This window comes from Canis lupus, chromosome 19 (assembly GCF_011100685.1).
Source record: "Canis lupus familiaris isolate Mischka breed German Shepherd chromosome 19, alternate assembly UU_Cfam_GSD_1.0, whole genome shotgun sequence".
NCBI classification, from domain to species: domain Eukaryota; kingdom Metazoa; phylum Chordata; class Mammalia; order Carnivora; family Canidae; genus Canis; species Canis lupus.
Genome location: NC_049240.1, coordinates 18,016,503 through 18,036,105, shown reverse-complemented (window position 1 = coordinate 18,036,105; position 19,603 = coordinate 18,016,503). Strand labels below are relative to the sequence as shown.

The 19,603-nt window shown below is 34.2% G+C and overlaps 1 protein-coding gene and 1 long non-coding RNA gene across 7 annotated transcripts in view; one reads left to right on the top strand and one right to left on the bottom strand.

Moving 5' to 3' along the window:
- Window positions 1-19,603, top strand: part of SPATA5 (spermatogenesis associated 5) — a 351,344-nt gene that overhangs the window by 154,880 nt on the left and 176,861 nt on the right. The window lies entirely within an intron of this gene.
- The window catches only part of LOC119877275, a 61,481-nt gene that overhangs the window by 15,060 nt on the left and 26,818 nt on the right, over window positions 1-19,603 (bottom strand). The window lies entirely within an intron of this gene.

Genomic DNA, 19,603 nt, shown 5'->3' with positions numbered 1-19,603 from the left:
ATTGCCCCACCAGCATTATATGAGTTCCAGGTGTTCTGCATTCTTGCTAGCACTTTGCAGTGGCAATTAAAAACAAACAAACAAGCAAGACAACTTAAACATTATAATAGGTGTGTAGTTACCTTATTTAAATTTGCATTTCTCTAATGAGTGATGACATTGGACATCTTTTCATGTGCCATTTTTCATTAGAATATTTTCTTTGGAGAAATGTTTCAAAGTCTTTTGAGCAATTTTTACTTTTTAAAAAATTTTTATTTATTTATGATAGTCACAGAGAGAGAGAGAGAGAGGCAGAGACACAGGCAGAGGAAGAAGCAGGCTCCATGCCCCGGGAGCCCGACGTGGGATTCGATCCTGGGTCTCCAGGATCGCGCCCTGGGCCAAAGGCAGGCGCCAAACCACTGCGCCACCCAGGGATCCCCAATTTTTACTTTTTTAATTCAGCTGTTTGTTTTCTAGCTTTTATTCTTTATAATCTGATTACAAATCCTTTGTCAGGTACGCAAGTATTTTCTCGTGTGTAGCTTGTCTTTTCTTTCTCTTAACAGTGTATCTCACAGAGGAAAAGTTTTGGATATTGAAAAAGCCCAATTTTCTTTTCTTTTTTATCAACTCTTTGCTTAACCTAAGGTCATGAATAATTTTTTAAGTTTTTTGTTGTTATAAGAAGCACATAACATAGAATTTACTATCTTAACCATTTCTAAGTGTACCATTCAGTAATGTTACGTATATTCACATTGTTGTGCGGACAATCACCAGAACCTTTTCATCTTGCAAAAGTTTAACTCTATACTCATCAATCAGCAACTCTCTCTTGCCCCCTCCACCTAACCCCTGGGAGCCACCATTCTAAGATTCTATGAATTTGACTACTCTAGATACTTCAGATAAGTGGAAGTATGTGTCTTTTCATGACTGGTTTATTTCACTGCATAATGTTTTCATGTCATCCATGTTGTATTTTATATCAGAATTTCTTTCCTAAGACTAAGTAGTATTCTGTTGTATGTATATAGTACATTTTGCTTATCTATTACTTGTCAGTGGACACTTGCGTTGCTTCCATCCCTTGGTTATTGTGAGTAGTGCTGCTGTGAACATGAGTGTGCAAATATCTCTTTGAGATCCTGTGTTCAGTTATTTTGGATATATTCCCAGAAGTGGGATTGGTGAATTATATGGTAATTTAATTTTAACTTTTTGAGGTACTACTATACTGTTTTCTATAGGGCCTGTACCATTTTACATTCTTACCAACACTGCGCAAGGTTTCTAGTTTTTCCCCATTCTTGCTAACAATTGTTTTTTTTCTTTTTCTTTATTTTTAGATAACCATCCTAATAGGTGTGAGGTGGTACCTCCTTGTGATTTTGATTTGCATTTCCCTAATAATTAGTGATGTTGAACATCTTTTCATGTTTATTAGCCTTTTATAAATCATCTCTAGAGAAATATCTATTCAAGTCTTTTGTCCATTTTTTAATTTTTTAATTGAGTTATAGAAGTCCTTTATATATTCTAGATATTAGCCCCTTATCAGATATATGATTTACAAATATTTTCTGCCATTCTGTAGGTTGCCTTTTTTATTGTGTTGATTAATGAAAGTTTTTCATTTTAATTCAATTTAATTCACATTTGTCTAGTTTTACTTTGTTGACTATTCTTTTGTTGTCATACTGGGAAACACTTGCCAAATCCAGTATCATTGATGGCTTTCCCTTTTGTTTTCTTCTGAGAGTTATATAGTTTGGGACTTTATGTTTATTTATGTCTTTGATCCTTTTTGAGTTAATTTGTTTATAAGTTAAGGTTATAACTTCTTTCTTTTACATGTGATATCTAGTTTTCCCAGCACCATTTGTGGAAGAGATTCCTCTGGGGTTTTTTTGTAAAAGTTTTACATTTCACATTAGATCTATAATCCAGTTTTGAATCTAGTGTGAATTAAAAGTAAAGATCCATGTTTGCATATGGATGTAAAATTGTTCAGCATTTAGCTTATGTATTAAATTTTTTAAGCTTATTATTTAAATGAATGTTATCCTGTTTTCAAATTGAGATCCATTTCTTCTCAGCCATAGCAAAGGAATAGGTTTCCAGGATGAAACAAATAATTTAAAATATTGTGCCCAATAGGGATAGGGCTGAAGTTGGAGAACTCACATTCTCCCTTCTTTTCAGTTCACACAAAGCATAAAACAAGGTAATTTGCCTGTTTGTTGCCATCAAGACACGTCAGATTTGTATGTCAAAATAATAGCCTCACTCTGTCAGCCCCGTGTTGAGTACTCTCCAGAATACTGTGGTAAATCACAGGTGGATTGTTCAGGTGCTCAAAGAGCCCCCAGGAGTAGGCAAATAATCAACTGACAGGTTATTGCTGGATCAAGGAATTTACCCTTTTCTTTGGCATATCATAGCTCATGAAGGCTAACTTTCGGTAACTGTTTCAGGAAAAGAAAAACTGTAGTATATTTTCTTTCTTCCCTCCAGTCCCTGTTACACAAAGCAAACAAACTTGTTTACAGAACATCCAGCATTTAGTTGAGTAAATGACGAGTAGGAAATTAAGCTGTTAATACAGGAGGATGACTAAGTGAGGAAATCCGTCTTTTGTCAACTACTCTTATATTATTATTATTATTAAAATAGAATCTGCTTTCAGTTTCAGTGGTTGGGAGTGTTAGATGTACATGGTTTAATGGATTTTGTACTTAAAATTCTGGTTTCTCTCTTTTACTTACAATCCAACATCATAATAGAAAATAAGGCAAATAGTCTTCTAAATGATTGATATAGAATGATGGCTTAGGCTTAGTTATTGAGTCAAAGCTCCACACCTGTTTTGTGTCATAACAACTTCCTCAGAGGATGAGTTTTAAAAAAAAAATACCATTCTTTCTTGGAATGCCAGAGGCATTATAAATCTCCAAATTGAAAAATGCTGAATTAAATTAGATTCTTATTTAAATCTGCTGAAAATTAACTCTTTGGGTACTTTCTGGCTTTTAAAATGGATTGCTGATTGTCACATTGCTTTATATGTATTTACTTTTTTATAAACCTTGGTAAGATACTAATCTTGATCTTCATGGTGATATGGAGAATAATCTTAAAATTATATACATGCTTCCCCTAAAATGAAGTTTACTAAAAACAAATTTAAAATATAATAATTCACCAAAGTAAATGCATATAGGATGAAAAATATTTTACTTGTTTGGTGGTACATGGAAATTTGAGCTCGTGTTTAATATAACAACATTATCATGAACCTATTAAAAAATGCTCATGGCATTTTAGACTGCATTAATTATAGCATCCAGATTGCATAAACTAATAGTTTTGCGGTATTTTGTCCTGGCCGGATCACATCTAGAATATAATATACAATTTTGGGATCTCATGGTTTGTAAATAATTTTAGATATGACAGGTATAGACCTGAGTATATTTTTAATTAGGAGAAAAGAAGAATAGATGCAGATACAGGTATTGCTTTCATATATTTAAAAGCCCATCCTCTAGAAGAGACAATTTAAAAGATTGTGGTAAAAGAAATGGAATAACTTTTTTTTTTAAAGATTTTATTTATTTATGCATGAGAGACAGAGAGAGAGGCAGAGACATAGGTAGAGGAAGAGGCAGGCTCCCTGCAGGGATCCCGATGTAAGACTCGATTCCAGGACCCTGGGATCACAACCTGAGCCAAAGGTAGATGCTCAACCACTGAGCCACACCCAAATGCCCCAAATGGAATAACTTGTCAATGAACTACAGTTTTTCACTTAGTCAACTTGCTTGTTCTGAGGCCTTGATCTCCCTGTTACTCCAATTGTTTTTTAAAAATAATTAATTGTGCTATAATTTCTGTGCAATTAATTTTTGAATTAATTGTGCTATTAATTTCTGCTATATTGATTAGAAGTTGGAAAAGAAATACTGATCTCTTCAATTTTAAATTGAATTGGCAAGCATAAAATTGTTTCATTTAGCACATATGTGAGTATTTGCAAATTTGGGTTTTGAATTTTGAAAATAAGAAAACTACATTTGGCTGGCCCTATGAACTTTCCAAATATTTTTGCTCTTATATTTCTTCCTCTTTTTAAAAATAATTCAAAGTATTTATCAAAAAGAAAAAGAAAACATTGAATTTTGGTCCAGGTCCTATAAATTCAGTCTGAAGTTAGAGGTAGGAATAAGAATGAATAATACAGGTCCTCTGTTTAATATGTGAACCCCACTTACCCTGCCATATGTGAAAGTTGGACATAAGGAACTTAATAGCACGGTCTAAGGACTTGATACTTTATTTATAGCAAACATGGCCTTCCTCACAAGGAGGGGGCGGGGGCATGTATTTTGAAGATCATTCCTTGGCAGGATTGTCCTTTGAATAGACAGGCTTTTCCCATCATGAGAAAACATCATGACATTCTTCTTTCCTTTGTGTTATATATATTTAAGAGAGCAAACAGGGGTGCCTGGGTGGCTCAGTGGTTGAGCATCTGCCTTCGGCTCAGGTCATGATCCCAGGGTCCAGGAATCAAGTACCGCATCAGGCTCTCCAGAGTGAGCCTGTTTCTCCCTCTTCCTATGTCTCTGCCTCTCCCTCGGCCTCTCATGAATAAATAAATAAACTCTTAAGAAAAAAGAAAAGAGAGAGAGAGCAGACAGTGAATAGGGGTATTATGTTTGCAGAATTCAGCAAGAGAGGTTGGCTGTTTAGCATTAAATATCTATATTACTGTAATTTTTCATTGTGTTTAGATACTAACACTGAGCAGCATGCAGAAAATACTTTTTACTTTGAGTTGCTCATTTGTGGAACATAGGAGTTAATGAATGTATATATGCATGCATCTATATATGTATGCATGCATGCATCTTTGGTTAGTGCATTAAGTGCAGTAATCACTTTATCCATGGCTAGTCTAGAATAGTTCGTGGCACTCTTAAATCTTGGTGGACCTTTTTCATGTAAATAAATATGTTCAATTTAGATAATATCGGATAGATGTTAGCATTTGAATAAAGCAAATATATTGTTATTTTAAAATTATATAAATGAGTCATTTTATTTCATCTTTAGATTATGATTTTTCTAAGGAATATATATTATATATATACTGATTATAGATGTGATATCAATTATGTATGTCAGTTATATATATGTCAATATATAATGTATCAATATATATTTTATATAGATAGATTTCACTTGCATTTAAATTTTTATGTAGATATGTTAACTTTGGCAGTCTACATAAACATTACTCCGTTCTTGTGGTCATTAATTTGGAAGGATGGTAGTTCTTAATAGATAACCTCTCAGTATTAACCTCCTAAGAACTAAAAAAAAAAAAAAAAACTAAGAGCAGTTTTTGTTTTTGTTTTTTAAGATTTTATTTATGTATTCATGAGAGACACACAGAGAGAGAGGCAGAGACACAGGCAGAGGGAGAAGCAGGCTCTATGCAGGGAGCCCAATGTGGGACTCCATCCCAGGACTCCAGATCACGCCCTGGGCCAAATGCAGATGCTCAACTGCTGAGCTACCCAGGCATCCCTAAGAGAAGTTTTAAAAGTACTTTTTACATGATACAGAATGGCATAGCTACTTTTTCTTTGTTTTTCCCATAAAATAATCTACAGTATAAATAGGTCTTAAATCATTTGAAGCTGAATTTGAATTCTGTTTTGGCCTTTACTGAGTAATATGAGGTACTATTTGCTCATCTGTAAAATAGGAATACATTTTTCCAGAAATGTTAGAGGATTATATGAGGTAACTTCTATGAAGCATTTAGCATAGAGCCTTTTACAAAGTGAGCCCTGGAGACAAAATAGTTACTGTTTTTTTCAGGGGGAGAGATTAAAATATCATGGATATATACCTGGCTTTAGCACTTAAAATTTTAAATTGTTATGCCTTCAGTTGTCTTATTTTTCTCTTTGAATTCTAATCTTGAAAAATTTCTTCCTAATATATCAACAATTTCTCATTAGTCATCACTATTAAATGAATTGTACATTAAGTATGCCTTTGGGAAGCTTGATGACATCTCCTTTTTTCTCTCATGTTGTGATGGTTCATGCATGTCATATCTATGCCCCTTTCTTGCGTCCTTCTGCACAAAAGTTTCTGAGTTCTCAAGGAATCTGCAGTGGTTATATTTTATATGGTCTTCATCCACTATCAAGAAACCAGCTTCTTAGAGGCTTTTCTGTTTTTTTGGCAAATTCTTAACTAGATTGTTCTGATTACCTAAACTTGAAGACTAACCTTTTTGTATTTTTTAAGTGGCCTGGATTGAGATGTGTCTGTTTATAGCTGAGTAGGCTGTTAAGTGTTAAGCTAGAAACAAGAAGACTGATGATTGAAGCACGCTGTCATTCATTGTATACCCACTACATTATTTTCTCTGAGGTTCCTTTTAGCCTATCTGTGGCTCAGTATTGACCCAGCAAATTTCCTTTTCCCTTATTCCCCACACCATATGATTTGCTTTATACACATGCACACATTTACATTTGCCAATATAATCTATAATACATACTGAATAAACTACCATCTGTATCTTTCTATTCTAATCTTGGTCAACATCTGCATAGCACTTCTGATAGAATTACATGACATTTATGAGCTTAAAATAAATATAATAAAGTTTTAAGACTTTCATTTTTATTCAAGGAACATTCATTCCCTGATTCTAAAATACTTAAAATACTATTTTCCTACTAGTAAATCATAGAACAAAAATTGTTTCGTCCCTGCAAATCAGAACCTTTTTCAATTTATGACTATTTGGAATAAGAACAAATGTTTAAGAAGGCATGGCTTTTAAGTAGGAGGAAATAAGGAGAAAGTGTTATGTTAATAAGTTAACATTGTATGTTCATAGTTCTCCCAATCTGTAGAAACAGGAAGACTAAAATTCAGTGATTTGGGTGTCTCAGAGTGAAAGACCAATAGGATTTTTAAGTTTGATAACTGGAGGAGAAAAGAAAACACTTTTGAAACTAAAGCCTTGATTTATCCAGGGATAGGCATGAATTTCTTCTTTTTCTGTCTTTAACCTAAAAGTATGTTCATAAAGTTAGGCCTCACCAGAAACACTATGGATGCTTTGTAAGGACTATAGTATTATATAGCTTATATTTCATAGCTCCGACTTTCTTTTAGCACTAGAAAGCTCACATCCATGGTGAATAAATAAATTTATTTGGTTATTTCAGAATAGCATTAGGTGAAAAGGCCTAAAATAGAGAGCACTCATGATACATTTGTAGTTCTGGATGACTAGGCCATAGAGGGAAAGCTGAGAATGGCAGAAGTCAGGCTGAAGAGAGAATCAATGGGCCAGTCGTGAGAATCTTTAAATGTCATAGGAAGGAATTTTTATTTTATTCTGGGAACAAGGATAACCCTTAAGGCCTTTGAGCAGGGAGTGATATAATCAGATTTGTGTTTTAGAAATCTCTTATACTAAGAAAATGGACAGTGAGGATCTATTAGTAAAAGTAATATTTCGGCAATCTAAGAGGAGAGTCAGTGGCCTGAACTAAGGAATAGTGAAGATGGGATGAACGGAAGTAGTTGGCATCAAGAGTAGAATGTGTAGAACAGCATAGTTGGTTAGAATCAATCTCATTTTCCCTAGAAATTTCCAATATAAAGTCCAAAAAATAAACATGTTACGGATATTTGTGTATATGTAAACCTTTGTTTATAGAAAAAACCTAAAAGGATATATATGTTCAAATGTTACAAAGTGACTTATCTGTAGCAGTAATCATATGTATATATTTCCCTCTGCTTTCTAGTTTTTCTGCAGTGGACAGGCATTTCTCTTGAAATTATTTTTAAAGGGCAGTTATACAATACAGATATAAAAACCTACTATCATAAAATTTTGATAGTGTTGTAAATTAAGTTTCCCAAGCTAAATTTTCTTTCTTTTTTTTTTTTAATTTTTATTTATTCATGATAGTCACAGAGAGAGAGAGAGAGGGGCAGAGACACAGGCAGAGGGAGAAGCAGGCTCCATGCACCGGGAGCGCAACGTGGGATTCGATCCTGGGTCTCCAGGATCACGCCCTGGGCCAAAGGCAGGCGCCAAACCGCTGCGCCACCCAGGGATCCCCCCAAGCTAAATTTTCTAACCTACCTGGTACCATAACTACAAACATACACACACACTTGATCTCAGTTCCACAATGAGTTAAAGACAAGTTCAACAATTATTGGGCAATGAAAAATTTATTCAGATGAAGCAAATGATTTTTTCCTTAAGTTCCAGTACATGACCTATTTTATATAGGCATATTATTTTTCAGAGAGTAGTTAGCTTACTCCAGCATACTATAATTGTCTCCACTAATGATTAAAATCTCTGATAGTTATTATGGGAAAACTATAAACACCTGTATCTCTATAATAAGAACATACTAACACAACTGAAATAAACAAACAGGGTTATGGGTTTTGAGATTTAGAATTAATTTTATAATTCTTATATATGTTTTACTGAGAATTAGAGCTAGCAAAAGTTAAAAATATTCATTTAACAGTCATAAAAATTAAACTATGTAAATATTGAGGTTTTGAGAATGTTTATTACTGAATCATCTGTTATCTTTTTTGTACCTAAACCAAGCTGCAAATATTGGTTTCTATTGATTTTAACAATGAATATCTCTAATGAAAGTACTTTGAAAATAAAAGCTCTTATTAGTCTATAATGTTACTTTAATCTGTTCAAGTCAAGAAAGTACATTTATAAGTATGTATTATCTCAGGAATTAAGCTGTGTCCTATTTTCACCCTCAGAGAGAGACTAGTATACTCTCCATCATCAGTAGCATCAGGACAATTGTCTTAATTAATTTGCCAAGACATTCTATGAAGTTATTAAGTGGTTATTATTACCTTTTTATAAATGAAAGACTTCCAAAAAAAATAAATAAATAAATAAATAAATGAAAGACTTAGGGACAGAATATGTTAGGCAATTTTCAAGGAGACAAATAATAAACCATTGGAAAAGCTTAATTATTTCCTAGGCCAATGGAATTCACAATCTTTCTAGTTGCTCTATGAATCATTGAAACAAGTGTATTGTTATTATACTGCTGTCAGACATGACAGAAATTTTGCGAAGAGCATACATCCTCAAAACTTTTTAGATCTCTATATGTGTTTCATTTGCTTTTTAATATTTTCTCTAATGGATATATTTCTTTTTTTTTTGATATATTTCTTTCTTGCTTGGCGAAGTTCAATAATTTAAGGATAATCTTTATAAATGTTCAAAATTAATTTATTTACATGGTTTAAGTAATATAGTAATGCTAATTATGCTTTCTCTGGCTTTTGTTCTGTTATTATCTGAGACCATATTATAGTTTTTTTATACTGTGTCCTGCACTGGGTACCAGATCCAAGGAAAGCCAGTAAATAACTTAATAATATCCAGAGAGGTCCCAGCTTTAGTTGAAAATAGAAGATACCTTGTAAGTGGAACTGTTGTAAAGCACACAGTTATTATAAAGCTCCATAATTATAAAGGGGCATTTTCTCTCCTTTCTTTAACCTCTCTTAGGTGTTAGTAATGATTAAAAGCAGAAGTGTTTCCCTCAATAAGGAAAAAAAACACTACTTATTTTTACAGTTTGTCAAACAAAAGAAAAAGTTCCCCTGGGATAAAAATATGTCCACACAGGGCCAGTCATGTAAAATTTTCAAGACTCATAGGGACTTGAACCCTTTTTCTTAGTTTTTGGATGAAATTAATCATAGTAGTTTATCAACAGTTCTGGATGTCTTTGTATTCTTCTTTATTATATATAATATTAAAAAACTCTTGTCAGTTTTGGTTTATTACATCAGTGGATGATCCTGTGGAAAATGGGACTTGTTTAGAAAATGCACTGAAAGCAGATATTTTCCCAGCCTTAAATAATTTATTTTCTTCTTCCAATCTCTTATAGAACATACTATCAATTGTGTTTGCTGAACATTTAATGTGTATGACTTTCAGTTGCTTTTTATCTTTTTGTTTATCCCTAAATTACAAGTTTCTTTTTGTTTTTGTTTTTTTTAAAGATTTTATTTATCTATTCATGAGAGATAGAGAGAGAGGCAGAGACATAGGCAGAGGGAGAAGCAGGCTCCCTGCAAGGAGCCCGATGTGGGGAGGGACTTGATCCAGAATTCCAGGATCACCCCCTTATCTGGAGGCAGATGCTCAATCACTGAACCACCCAGGCATCCCAAATTACAAGTTTCTAAAAGACAGACATTCACTCCTTGACTTGTGATGTTTCTAGGGCATCTGTCTTACATGGAGTTAATTTTTTTTTATAAATTTCTTTTTTATTGGTGTTCAATTTGCCAACATATAGAACAACACCCAGTGCTCATCCCATCAAGTGCCCCCCTCAGTGCCCGTCACCCATTCACCCCACCCTCCTCCCCTTCCACCACCCCTAGTTCATTTCCCAGAGTTAGGAGTCTTTATGTTCTGTCTCCCTTTCTGATATTTCCTACCCATTTCTTCTCCCTTCCCTTCTATTCCCTTTCACTATTATTTATATTCCCCAGATGAATGAGAACATATAATGTTTGTCCTTCTTTGATTGACTCATTTCACTCAGCATAATACCCTCCAGTTCCATCCACGTTGAAGCAAATGGTGGGTATTTGTCATTTCTAATGGCTGAGTAATATTCCATTGTATACATAAACCACATCTTCTTTATACATTCATCTTTCAATGGACACTGAGGCTCCTTCCACAGTATGGCTATTGTGGACATTGCTGCTAGAAACATTGGGGTGCAGGTGTCCCGGCGTTTCATTGCATCTGTATCTTTGGGATAAATCCCCAGCAGTGCAATTGCTGGGTCATGGGGCAGATCTATTTTTAACTCTTTGAGGAACCTCTACACAGCTTTCCAGAGTGGCTGCACCAGTTCACATTCCCACCAACAGTGCAAGAGGGTTCCCCTTTCCATGGAGTTAAGCTTTAACAAATCATTAATAAATTATTATTTTGAAAATTTATCTTAGCTATTTTACAGTTTGAAGAATAATTTTATCTAGCTACACTGACAGAGCCTGCATATATATCCCAACTCTCTTTTACTCAGTGCTAGTTCTTTAATTAAACTGAAGCTGGGGATAGTCCATGAAGAGGACCGTAGAGCGAGCCTGCAATAGACACAAGACCCTTGAAAGTGGCTGCAGTTTCTTCATTTAATCTTGTGAATGACAAAGGAGTTCTTTAAATAAAGCTCATTAGTGACAAACTGAACAGTTGATGATATTGCACATATAATAATAACAGCAAATGGTGCACTTTCAATTTGTTAGTATGCTAAGCACTTTATATTACCTCCTTCTTTTACTAGAGAGGAATCTGAAGCTCTAGAGTTTAAAACTTCCACAAAATAATTGTTAGCAGTGGATAGATTAATATTGTGTGAATTCAAAGCCAATGATTTTAACAACGTCCAAACAATTAAAATAACACAAAATGAGAAACATTAGTACCATTTCTTGAGAGTTCACTGAGGCAGACATTATCTCACTTAATCTCCCCAACAATTCTCTCCCAAATATTTTCTTTTTAATAGATGAGGAAATTGATCCCCAGTGAGATATATCCATTTGGTATACTGGTTTTAAAAATAATACAGCTCATTTAAGAGTAGCATTGTAATAAATGACGACAGAACTACTAAATTGGCAATCATTTAATATCAAGTATATTTTATACAGTATTTCTTCATCCTTGGACTTTTTTTTGCTTTTTGGAGGTTGTATATGGATTACACTTAATGTTTATAGCAGTGCTTTGGAATAGTTTAGAACGGTCCCAGCCTGGAAATGTCTGAAATGTTTGTATAGGAGTAATGCAATTTTAGTATCTAGAATCGCGCTAACATATATGATAAATGTCAGTAGAAAAACATATATTTGCTGTCTTTTTTTTTACATTTTATAAAAGAAAGCATTTCTGTTATGTTAGAAAATAACCAGGATTTCTGTTTTGAAAAAGAAATCACATGTAAGTTACTCTAAGTTGTAGCTTTATATGTTTTATAATACATTAATTGTTCTAGCAGCATTCAGAAACCCTAGTGTTTATGAGTATGACTTGCTGTAGATTCCCATGGCCCCTTACAGCCCCAGGTCCTTGAAACAAACAAACAAGGCTTTACATAATAAAAATTGAAATAAAATTTAAAATATGACCTATAACATGAGGTGTGAACTTGCTTAAACTGTGGTTGCTTCCTGCTAGTGCACGAATTTTCAGGATGTCATTGCTAACTGTATAAGCACTTTGGGAGTCTAGTAAGAAATAATTTTAGAGCAAATCAATGCTGTGTTAAAAAGGAAAAGGAAAAAGGAAAAAAAATACTCTTTATTCAATTTTAGAAGCAGGAAATGTTAGACCTTAAAGAAACCTTAAAGATGATCTTAGCCCACCTCCCAAATAGGGAAGTGCAATCAGCTTTCTCATGTAGGTGAAAGTCACCAATCATAAACCAGGGATAATAAGCTAAGACCAAAAAAAAAAAAAAAGCTAGGACAGAATTTTCTAACTGAGCCCTTTTCTCTCCATAATACCCCAGTAATTGCTCATCCTGTCTTTAGTATAAGTCAAGAAATTAGCGGTCCAATGCCAGCTAGAGGCAGAACAGTAATATCAGGACAATGAGAGAGTTTTATTAGCAGTAAGTAAAGGCATCCCTACTCTCAACTCTCCTCACTCTGTGGATTTGACTATTATAGAAGCAGGAGAGCCCCAATACTAAAAATGTGTAGAGTGGAGGTCCTAAGAAATTTGCTAGTGGATAGAGGCCATAGGAAAGTGGAAGTGGGATTACAAAGTAAAAACCGGAAGTGATTGAGTGTTCACTGCAACATCAGAGGAACCCTTTAAAACTCATTTGGAAAGCACAAACTATGGCTCCTCCACCCAAGCAGAAATTACTAGATGAGTCAACTAAAAGATACAACAGAATAAAATAAGCAAAACCAGTGGCACAGATAGAATGTGAATTAAAAATAACTATAATAGATATCCTCAGAAAAGAAAAGGAAAGAGATTGGATTCATAAAGAGAACAAATAGTTATAATGGATAGATGTATTAGGTTTGAAAAAGTACCACTAAACACTAAAAATCTTAAAAAAAAAAACACTAAAACTAGATGAGTTAAATAAAAGAATGGATGCAGTCAAAAAATTAGTTTATAATATGGAAAATCAAGTCCAGCAATTCTTTTAGAAACATCAGGAAAAGGTAGTAAGATGAAAAGAAAAGAATGTAAGAAAAGTCAAGAAATAGGAATCACAGAAATAGACATGTCATCAGAAGAGACAAGAAGTAAATTGAGGGGAGGAGATATTAAGTCAGTTAATAACTAATAAGAATTTTTTAGAACTAAAGAAAGATACAGCAATTAAGCTTTGAAGAGTTCAGAGAGAGCTGAAGAGTATAATAGGAAGAAAACCTACATCTAGATCTATTCTATTCAAATATTAGAACATCAGAGCTTAGGAAAAAAACTCTAAAAGCTTTCACATTTAAGGAAAAACAGATAACCTATATAGAGAAGCATGTATCAGACTTAGATTTCTCAGCAATAACAGATTCAAGGGGAAACTGAGATGACATCTTGAAAATCTTGAAGGAAAACAACTGTGAACCTAAAATTATATGCAGCTTAACTGTCAATTAAATGTGAAGGACATGGAAGGATGTTTTCTGATAGACAAGATCTCAGAAAACCTACTATACAAAGACCCTTGCTGAAAGCTCTCAGAACATATACTCTGATGAGAAGAGAAGTATATTCAGGAGCAAGTAGTGAGGTATATAGATAGTAATAGAGAATACAGAATCCAAGGATGTGTGTAGTTTTGTAGATAAGCAATGGCCAAAGAAAAACAGAAGAGGAGAAAAAGAAATACTAATGACCAAGTATCTTATCAGTCTCGAATTAAAACTACAGGTAATATTAATCTTTTGAGAATCATGGGGGCAAGAGGAGTAAGGGAGGGGTAGAGTTAGAGACCAGAGGAGGTGAAACTGTGATAAGGTTCTTTAGACAGAGTATACAAACATTAGTTAACTTGAAACATTTACAGTGAAAAATAAACACAATTAGGGAATTCAAAATTAATCTCTTTGCTTAGTAATAGACATCATAGATAACATGAACAGATTGTGATAAATTAGAAAAAGTTCTAATATCAAATAAAATAACATTGATTTCCAGATGACATATCATCTGCCATGTTTGAGAACCATTGTGTTAGTAAAACCAGGGCTCTAGTTTTTTTTCCTTGAGACTTCAAGGGGTGGGCACCAAATCACCACAATTTTTACCTCATCATTACATCCCAAGTCAAGTACACAGTGTTTGAATTAGTTGCAGTTGCTAGGGACATATACTGAAGGACTGCTAAGACAGTTTTATTATGTTGCCATGTTATTGTTTGTAGAACCTTGAGTAAATCTCTCATGAGCTCAGATTTGCGGTTCAAGACCCTTCTGTATCTTGCACCATTTTTCCTTCCTCCCAGCTGGAAGCTCCAAGATACATGCATTTTGTGAAATCCTTGATCTTGTTTTATTAATACAACATATTTGTGTTACAGTTTTGCCCCTCAGTTATCTTGACTCTAATAATTAAATGCTATATAGAAATCTTGCAGAAGTTAGATTCTTTAATTTCTTTAAACCAAAACACTCTGTATGTAGGGTTTCATGGAATACATAGGAATGATAGTTTAGAAAAAATCAATTTCTAGATCTCTGATTCCTAAAGCTGATCTGAGAGTCCATTTGTGATGAGAGTGGAGATTTCCCCTTTGCGCATTATTCTTTACAAACCTCTGAGACACTAAACAAGAGGACAATGGGAAATAGAAGTTATAGATTTGAAAGAGTGGATGATTCTGAAGCACCAATTTTCTACCCATGGTCTGGAGATCATAATAATTAATTACTATTTGCTTTTTTCACTCATTTTCTCAGGAGTTAAAGTGAGAAAGGACTTTCCATTGTCATTTGTCATCTTTTCTGTTATGTAACTTAAATTTCAAAGAACCGAGGGATGTTACTGTAACAGACTTTCTTCTATTCATACGTGCTTATTTACATGAACAAGTTCTCTGTACTTTATTATATTAAAAAAAATTGAAAATGAATTAAATACTAGCAATGAGTAATAATCCCCCATGTTTACAGAACTTATCAGGAAAGAGGAGACTAATGAGATAATTCCATCTGCCTTATTAAGAAATGAACCTCCAATAAACTTTAACTTTTTATGCATAACATTTCCTCTAAATATTTAAATATATATAATTTTACATAAATAATTGTAATGCTAATTCAATCCAGAAGAAATTTAATGCTTAGAGTCTTATATTCATGTGACTTTTTTTAAAGCAATGTGTGTACATAATTTTATTTCTGAGAATTATTACAAGATGATCAGTGAAAAAATGAAATTCTCTTGGTAGTGCAATGGAATACAAATTTAAGGAGAAAAAAGCAAGGCAAAGTTTCTCAAAGCTAGTTTTTAAATGAATGTGAGTATTAAATCACTGTGGTTTAAAATCTACTCAATACATTGGAAAGAATTGATGTAAAGGACTTATTTTAAAATCTCAATGTTTATAGTACTCTGGAAATTACATCCTTCACAACTATTTAAATATACATGGATACATGTAAGAAGGCAACTATCTCAATTTTCTTTTTTAAGTATACATACAGTTCTTTTTTTAGCATGAGTAAGAGCTATATGTGCACACTGATTGAGACCAGAACTCTACATTTTTGGAAAAAGAGAGGGCAGTAAAGAGAAAGAGAGATGGTTTTAAAATTAAACAATGAAATTTTTCCTGGGAGTGGTGAATCAAAAAACGATTAAGGAAGCAAATCAGCCAGAAAGGTGAAAGGATCAGAATGCAGATATGGCAAAAGATTATGGAGTTAGTCCCTAGCCAGCCCATAGCAACTGCCTTATTATATTTTAATATATGTCATTAAGCTGTATATCTTGATACCTTCAACTTTCTGCCAAAATGAATGACTCTTTTTTTTTTTTTTTTTTTAATGAATGACTCTTATTTCAGTAGTAAGTAGAGTTATGTTAACTGGACAACTGATAGCACCACAGCCTTTCTAACCCAATGTGTATTTTTTAATATGGGATAGGATGATATGGTGGTGTTCCTTTGATTACCAATAAAAAAGAACCCACCTGGCAAAATTTGTGACATGATAAATTGAAGTCCATTAGAACATAAGCATACACACAAATAACTACTGGATTTTGCAGATGGTAATGTGCTTTCATTCCAGTAATGTGGAAGTCCAAACAATATGATTTTTATCAAACCGCAAACACGTGAAAATTTTAACATTCCTAAGCATGATTTTAGGATATATTTTTTTTTTAATGTCTTCTTTGTTTTTAATAAAGATTTATTTATTTGAGAGAGAGAAAGAGCAAGAGTGCCTATGCACAAGCAGGGAGGGAGATGGCGAGAATCTCAAGGAGACTCCCCACTGAACGCAGAGCCCCGTCTAGGGCTTGATCTTATGACACTGAGATCATGTCCTGAGCTGAAACCAAGAGTCGACACTCAATGAACTGGGCCACCCAAGCACCCCTAAAATGCTTTTTTAAAAAGAAACCTTTTAGCTAGAATAATTTTAGTACTACTCATTTAACTGAATTACAAGTAAAATATGAATAAAGAAATATGGCAGCCATTTAAAATACATAATCTGCAACATTTCTTAAGGGGAATGGGGTGTTGGTAGCTGGAATACTTTCTACTCTGTGCTGTGATGGGTGTGTACAGGCACATCTGAAGAGAAGGAAAGCTAGGACTGGATTGGCCACATTGCCCACCCAGACAAAGGAATTGCTGACTTAACAGATAAAATAATAAGTAATAGGGAAACCTGGGATATTTCTATGGCAGTAGTTATAATAGCTAACATTTACTGAACAGGATATGTCAGGCACAGTCTTAAATATTTTATATATATTAAATTATTTCATTGCCACAATAATAACTACATGTATATCTTACTGTTAAAGAAATTTCCCAGATTTTCTTTTGTATTCTTTTATTGTTCAGATATTTATTAGCTATCCTCTTGTCCAAATGGTTGAGTCCAGTCCTAACTTCCTCTTTAAATGGAGGCTTGACTGGCCGAGAATGTCCACAGCGGTTCACCCTTATGTCTGGCTCATCTGGGTCATTCTTCTGGAATACTTTGGAGCTCTTCCGTATAACCTTTCTATAAGCACGGGCTTCTATAGGCATGGCAGCTAGCTTCTAAAATGGAACCATTTCAGCCCAGGAAAGCAAAAGTTGCAGATATCTTGAAGCTATACTGTGTCACTTGACCCAGTTTCCTTTGCCCTTGTTTTGGACAGAGCACCCCCCAGTGCTGGCCAGATTCAGTGCATTCAACCTCTTGAGAGTAATGGGAAAGTTTTTGCAGCCATCTTGAATCCACCATAGATAATATGACAGCTTTCAATGTTATTATCCAGCTCTATTTATGAGAGCCAGCCATCCATTTTACTTGCAATACAAAAATATCTTGCCTATGACCATTTTCTTTTAAGTGTTTACACTGTTTTGTCCTGGAAGGATGGAAAGAAGGGGGAACTGAGGGTGCTTGTGCAGAGTTTGCCCTAGGCCTGACTCTTTACTCAGCCTCAGCATTCAAATAAACTACCAAAGAGTATGAGGCAGAAAAGAATTTAAGATACTTTATCCCAGTACTTCCCAGAGTGCAGAAATTTCTATTTTATGGGGTGTCAGAGACAGGAAAGTATTTCTGCTTATAAAATCATTTAGTGTATATGTCTATATCTATATTTTTCATTTATGTATCTATTTCCATTAAGTTTTCTCCATAGAATACCTGTTGATATTTTTCAAAGTCAAAAAGAACTGCAAAGGTAAACAAAAACACCAAAAAGGCTAAGAAAGAAAACAGAAGTCTTCTGCACTTTCCTCCTCATTCTCAAATTTCTACTCCCCAAGGTGAACCACTTTCTACTTACTCAGTTAGGTACCTCCCCAACCCCCACTTAACTTTTAAAATACCATGTTTCTGCATTTATTTCTTGAAAAAAGAACCAAATGAAACATATAAATCTGAGAAATACAAAATCTGAAATGAAGCATTCACTGGGTAAGTTTTAACAACAGATGAGACACTACAAAAGAAAAATCAGCATACATAACAACATACTGGCAAATGAACTCATTCCATCTGAAGCACAGAGGGGGGGAAACGGCAAAAAAACAAAAACAAAACAAAACCACACACAAAAGCAAAGAGCCTCCACAACTTGTGGAGCATAGTATCAGATACACTAATAGATGAAAGCGAATTCCTGGTGGTGGAATGGAAAAAGGATCAGAGACCATGTATTTGAAGGAAGAAAATGCCCCAGATTTATTCAGATCTGATGAAAATATCAACCCAACAGAAAAAAGTAGCTTCTATTAGGATAAGCAGGCACAAGGAAATTCAAGCAAGATAAGCACAAGCAAACCACATCAGGGTGTATTATAGTAAAATTACTGAAAACCCATTATAAAAAGAAAACCTTAAAAGCAAACAGGGCAGGCAGGAAAAGCCATGTGAAAAAAAAAGCCTGTGAAACAGGTAGGAATGATCAAAAACTGTGTAAGCCAAGAGACAGTAAAGTGATATCTATACAACACTGAAAGAAAAACTGTCAATATAGAAGGAGCAAAACCTATTCAACTTCATGAAATGTGGTCTTGTAAAAGGAGTCACAGAGAGTGATGCTAGGAGGGATCTTTGAGCTTATTAGCCTGTAGCATGAGAGCGGGACTAAGAAGGGATTAGAGGGACCGCCCCATAAACACACACATGCACTGTAGGTCTGTCAGATACACCTGGAAGCCTTGTCGTAGGCACACTCACACACCCCTCACCCTTACCTCTCACTGTAATGAGAGTAGGGAGCCTGTGAATAATGAGACTGAGTAGGATCATCTCTGGTATGTTGAGGCAGAAGAAAGGGTAAAAACCACTGACAGTCCAAATCCTCACTTTACACATATGATCATTCAAGCTTTGGGAAGATAAAATGACTAGTCCCAAATCACTTCTGGCAGAGAAAATAGTAAACTTGCATCTCAGATCAGGTTGTTCTCTTTCTTTGGGCATTTAAAAGTTCAGTAATCCCCTTAGAATTAGTCTATGACAGTGTATTTGCAATAAAAGGTGGGTATCAGGAATTTCAGACTGAAGGTTGTGTAGGTTGAGGGTGGATACTTATAGTTTTTGTATCGATGCAATTTTATATAAACTCTCAGTATAAAGACTAGGGCGTATTAAGTTATTAATTTATTGAGGCATAACAATAGCGGAGATGAATAAAACATCTTTTCAGTATTTCATCTCTCTCTTTGACAAGTAAAGTTCCGGATGTGGTAATACCTATTATGAAGTGGCTCCCCAAAGATGTTCAAGTTAAGAAAAACAGAGTACA